The sequence below is a fragment of the Petaurus breviceps genome, unplaced genomic scaffold (genome assembly GCF_028583685.1).
Source record: "Petaurus breviceps papuanus isolate PSGF00001 unplaced genomic scaffold, PetGlider_PUasm1.0 90692, whole genome shotgun sequence".
Lineage (NCBI taxonomy): Eukaryota > Metazoa > Chordata > Mammalia > Diprotodontia > Petauridae > Petaurus > Petaurus breviceps.
The window spans coordinates 272,408-278,407 of record NW_027187313.1 but is presented as its reverse complement, the minus strand read 5'-3'; the positions used below and the strand labels follow the sequence as shown (position 1 = coordinate 278,407).

The 6,000-nt window shown below is 37.5% G+C and overlaps 1 protein-coding gene across 4 annotated transcripts in view; it reads right to left on the bottom strand.

Annotated features, from left to right (window-relative positions):
* ACBD6 (acyl-CoA binding domain containing 6) overlaps positions 1 to 6,000 on the bottom strand; it is a 233,060-nt gene that overhangs the window by 18,568 nt on the left and 208,492 nt on the right. The gene's annotated exons all lie outside the window — the stretch shown is intronic.

Below are 6,000 nucleotides of genomic sequence, written 5' to 3'. Positions count from 1 at the left end.
ACTACCCCTCCCTCCCATGTTTGATCGTAATCTTTTTTCCCCCCTCCCCCCCGCCCCCCCCCCCCCCCCCGGCATTGTTTGGCTAAGATGGCATGCAAAGTCTTGCTTATTAGCAATAATGTCTATTCCCAGAGTTTTAGCACTGTGGTGGGGTGATGAGAAGTTACAGGATGTATGCTGGTATGCTGTTGTGCTCCCCTATTAAGCAAGATAAGATGGGAGCAGGGAATATTCATTACAAAGATAGAATGGCAAAATGCTGAAGAAGCAGATTGTCAGATAAATAATTTCAAACACTTTCATGGCATGTGCTTGATTGTTATACAGACCTCCAAGCTTAAAACTCCTACCCTTGCTTTCCATTTCCATCCTAGTCCTTGAATTTGGCAGTTCCTGAGAAATGCTGATTCATGATCCAGCATGACCTGTGATTTATGTTTGCATTTTAGATTGTACCCTTTTTTCCCCAGGAAGGGTCTTGCCTTCAGATCCAATTATATCTCTAACCATGGAAAATCCAACCCATTGTGGAAAGAAAGGCTAACAAATGGGCCCTTTTACTGTTTTAAGCTGTTAGTGAATTGGCTATATATAATAAGTGAGTAAGAAACTACAAAGACCAAGTATATATGTTTCAAAATTCACAACCATGTAGCATCACTGGAAGAACAATGGCATTAAAAAGATGGATTTTTCTGTTAGGGAGTCATGCTAAAAAAAAAAAAAGGGCCTTTGTAAAATTCAGGGAGAAATTTAAGGTCATTAAAATCACCGAAGGAGAGCTATGATCCTGTGAGTCTGAGCTTTTAGATTAAGTAGAAGCCAATATGTATAGCAACTATGAAACCCTGACAAAGTCATAAAATCACAGAATTTTAGAGTTGGAAAGAGGTCAGTAGTCATCAGCCCATACTCTGAAAGGGACCATTATAACAAGTGGGGGAAATCCCCACCTAACAAATGGTATCCAGCCTCTACTAAAAGACAATGAGAGGAACCCACCTAATACTCTCAAAGGAAGCCTATTTAACTTTTGGACAGTTCCAATTTTTCCCCCTTCTGACAAAGTCGAATTTTTTACTATATTTGCAAAGGAATATCTTATGAGGTAGGAAAAAAAGCAACAAAATTTATATGGAAGAACAAAAGATTAAGAATCTTAAAAGTAATAATGAAAAAAAAGTGGGAAGGAAGTGGAGAATATCTCTACCAGATCTCAAACTATACTACAAAGCAGCAAAACATTAAAACAATTTGGAACTGCTTAAAAAGGTAAGAAGTTGATCAGTGGGGTGGAATTAGGTGTACAACACAGAAAAGAAACATAGCATCACAGTTTTTGATAAACTTACTCATTTTGACAAAAACTGCTAGGAAAACAGGACAGTAATCTGCAGAAGTTGAGTTTAGACCAACAGCTCATACCATTTACTAACAACAACAATAACCACAATAATAATACCTAGCATTTGATATAGCATATTAAGGCTTGCAAATCACTTTACAAATACTGTTTCATTTTATCGTGACAACTTGGGGAGGTAGGTGCTATTATTACCTCCATTTTTACAGATAAGGAACTGAGGCAAATAAGGTTCAGTGACTTGCCCAAGGTCATACAGGTAGTGTCTGTGGCTGGATTTGAACTCAGGCCTTCCTGACTCCAAGTCCAACTATACCATCTAGTTTTCACCAAGATAATTTCCAAATGGATAGATGAAACCTAGATTTAAAAAGTTCACATCATAAAGAAATGAGAGGAGCAAGGAATATATTACCTTTTAGATCTATCAATATGGAGAATTCATGAAGAAACAAGTGATAGAGAGGATCACCCAGGATTAAATTTAAAAATTTTATTATATAAAATTTAAAAATACTTTTACAAACATCTTAAAATAAGAAGGTAAATAGGAAAAAAAAATTTTTAAAGGAAGTTTCTCTAATGAAAGCCTCATATCCGGGGCGGCTAGGTGGTACAATGAATAGAGTACTGGCCCTGGAGTCAGGAGGACCTGAGTTCAAATCTGGCCCCAGACACTTAACACACACACACACACACACACACACAAAACTAGCCGTGTGACCTTAGGCAAGTCACTTAACTCCAATCATCCTACCTTCTCCCCCCAAAAAAAGCAAAAGAAAAAAATAACCTCATAACCAAGATATATAAGGAACTGATTCATAGTTATAAAAGTATGGGCCATTACACAACAGATAAACTGTTAATGGATATGAGCAAGTAATTTTCAAAGGAAGAAAATCTAAGTTACCAACAAAGCATATGAATGAATGCTCCAAATCAATAATAATTAGAGAAATACAAATTAAGGAAACTTTAAAGTTCTAAACTCACACTCATCAGACTGGCAAAGGTTCCAAAAAAGGAAGATGCCAGATGTTGGAGGGGCTGCAGGAAAATAAGTATGCACTTGTGATTGCCGGTGGGAATGTGAACTGGCACAGCCACTCTGCAAAGCAATTTGGAACTATGTCCCAAAACTTACTAAAACTGTGTTTATACCTTTTGACCCAGCTACAACACTATTATGCTGTTAGGCCAAAGAGATTAAAGGAAGAGGAAAAGTCCCTATGTGAACGGAAATATTTAGAGCAGTTTTTTTCATATTAACCCAAAATTGGAAACTGAGGGGCTGTCCTCTTCTTGGGGAATGGCTAAAAAAGTCACGGTATATGAATGTGATGGAGTACTATTGTGCCATAAGAAATGAGATTCCAAGAATTCTGGAAAAACTTGTTTGAAATGATGCAGAGTCAAGTGAGAAAAATTAGAACAATCTATAACATGAAAATAGTATTATACAACCCCCCCTACAACTTTAAAAGATTTTAGAACTCATCAGTGGAAAGATAAACCATGAGCCTAGAGGACTAAAGATGAAAATACATTACTCACCTCCTGCCAGAAAGATGATAAACGTAAAATGGGGGGGGGGGGGGAAGAGTGTGGAGAGGAGAGAGAGAGAGAGAGACAGAGAGAGAGAGAGAGAGAAATAGACAAAGAGAGAGAGAGAGAGAGAGAGAGAGAGAGAGAGAAATAGACAAAGAGAGAGAGAGAGAGAGAAATAGACAAAGAGAGAGAGACACAGGGAGAGAGAGACAAGGGGGTAGTTTTTAGGAGTGACCAGCATGGGAACTGATTTTGATGGACTAAGTATGTTCTGATTAGAGCTTTGTCTATCTGTTTGCCTTTCTATTTTTGTTCTATATTCTAATGGGGAGAAAACCACAAATGTTAAGTTTCAGGTGCAATCAGATGGAAAGGCCCTTGGTTCTTAGGGTGCCTCAGCAAAAGAGATGGTAATGGGAGGTGACAGGAAGGGCAGATTACAAAATTCATGTAAAAATAAATAAATTTTCAAAATATCTAAATGTTTCTTTGCAACATCCACTAATTGTTCCTGATTTTACCTTCTTGGGCCAAACAGGACAAGTCTAATCCCTTTCCATATGACAATCCTTGAAACACTTGGAAAGTTAGCCTCTCTCTAGTCCCTTCCCCCTCCCTGCTACTTTCTTTTCTCCAGCTGGAAACTAAACATTCTTTGGTTCCTTTATATGATACTCATAAGACTAAGGCCTGCCAGCATTCTGACTGCCTTCTTCTGGGCACTCTCCAGCTTATTAATGTGCTTCTTAAACGCTATCCCTCAGAACTGAATACAATACTTTAAATGTAGTCTGGACAAGTCTTTCAATGCAGCCGAAGACCACATTAACTTTTTTGGCTGCCGTATCACACTGAATGAAGGAATGAAAAACATTTATTAAATGATTACTATATGCCAAGCACTGTGCTAAATGTTGGGGATATAAAAAGAAAAGCAAGACAGTTGTTGCTCTATATTCTAACGGGGAGAAAACCACAAATGTTAAGTTTCAGGTACAATCAGATGGAAAGGCCCTTGGTTCTTAGGGTGCATCAGCAAAAGAGATGGTAATGCATCTTCTTTCATGTCATTTTCATCAATTAAACAATTACCTATTTATGATATCATTTGACAGTGCCAAGAACTTTGGCAGTGAGAGTGTTCACTTCCAGTTCCTCAGTAGCTGTTGTTGCAGTTTGTCCTTTGTTCTTGAAGAGGCCATGGCTTCAGAAAGGTGATGCCATGATGTGCAAGTGAATTGGTTTTAAGTGAGGAGGGCTGTGCAAGGTCACCAAGCCTCACTCTCTCCTCTGGAGCCATCTGGGTCCAGTGGCCAGATATAGATCAGGATGACTGGAGATGGCCCCCTTCTCAGTACCTATGGGTCCATCAAATGCAGTGGTCCATGCTAAGACTGAGTCTGTGTACATAGTAAGCACTAGATCTCCCAGATCTTTTTTAGACAAATGGTTACTGCTGTGTAACCATGTCTCCTTCATCCTGCTCGTCAAGATGACTTTTTAAATCCATTCATAAAACTTTGCTTTTATCCCTACTGAATTTCATCTTTCAAATGCTCATCATGCATCACCTCCTGAGCTCTTGCAATAGTATTTCCTACCTTAAGTCTCTCTTCTGAAGCACAGGTCTGACCATAACTTTTCTACTGGGCAATGACAGCCTCTTACACCTGACTCCCCATCTCTCCAGCCTTATCCACTTTTTAGTCTGACAAAACTGTACTTCTTGCTGTTCCGCCCACGTGACATTCCATCTCCTACCGATGTGCCCTAGTACAGGCTATCCCACATTCTCTTCTCTCCCTTCAAAGATCGGTTCACATTATCTCCTACATGGATCCTTTCCTCACACCTCCAGTTGTTGCTGACTCACTGCCACCATTATCTTTTCTTTGCATGTATTTTGCAAATATATTTTGTGCTGTTTCCCAGAGAGAACGTAAGCTCCTCAATGAGGAAAAGTTTCATTTTTGTCTCTGTATCCCAAACAACATGGCACGATGCTTGGCACATAGTAGGTGCCTAATAAATACTAATTGATGGATTAATCTTATGTATGGCCAGCTCAGCATTCGAGGCTGTCGAAATCTATCTGGATCCTAACTTTGTCATCCAGTATTTTAGTTATCCATCCCAACTTCATGGAATCTTCAAATTTAATGAGTGTGTCATCTGTCCTTTTATTTAAGAGACTAATAAGAATTCTAAATAGCACAGATCCCTGGGGTACTCTATTGGAAACCTGCTGCCATACAATGTTGACACCGAACCATAATGACTATTTCTTTTTTTTGAGTCTGGCCATTCTACCAGTTCCAAATCAACCTAAATGTATTAGTCTTGTCCATGTCTCTTCACTTTCCCCACAAGAATAATATGAAATACTTTAGTAGCATTTTGCTAAAATCTAGTCTGGGTAAACAATATTTACAGTAATCCTCCATCTATCAGTTTGGCAATCTAGTAAAAAAAAAGAAATAAGGCTTTTCTAGCACGATATATAATTTTTTAAGTTTGAAAAGTCATTTTAATTGATTTTGAGTTGTTCAATGAATTGGAACTCATATTCTTTAACATATATACATGTTAATATATTTTGTTTTGATATAATACTTCACAGCAAATTTGCAAGCATTATCATTTAAATTCTAACTCTTATAATATTTTTAATAGTTTTCATGTTAAGAAGTGAAGTATATTCCTCACAGTGAAAAACCCAGTACTGATTATTTTATAAGTTAAAAATTACTATTTTTTTCTCAATTACATTACAGTTAATTACAATTACAATTTTTAAAATTCTTAAAAAAAAAACTGAATTCCAAATTCACTCCCTCCTTCCATCTTTTTTCTTTTCTCTTTTTAAGAAAGCAAGCAATTTGATATAGACTATATATGTGCAATCTAGAATGATATATTCTTCATGAAGCCATCCTGGATCTTTGTAATCCATGTCTGTTTTTGTAGATGTTCACCAAAAATCTTTTTTTTTTTTTGCTTTTTGGAGGGCAATTGGGGTAAGTAACTTGTCCAAGGTTATATGGCTAGTTTTTTTGTGTGGGTGTTAAGTGTCTGACGCCCCGACC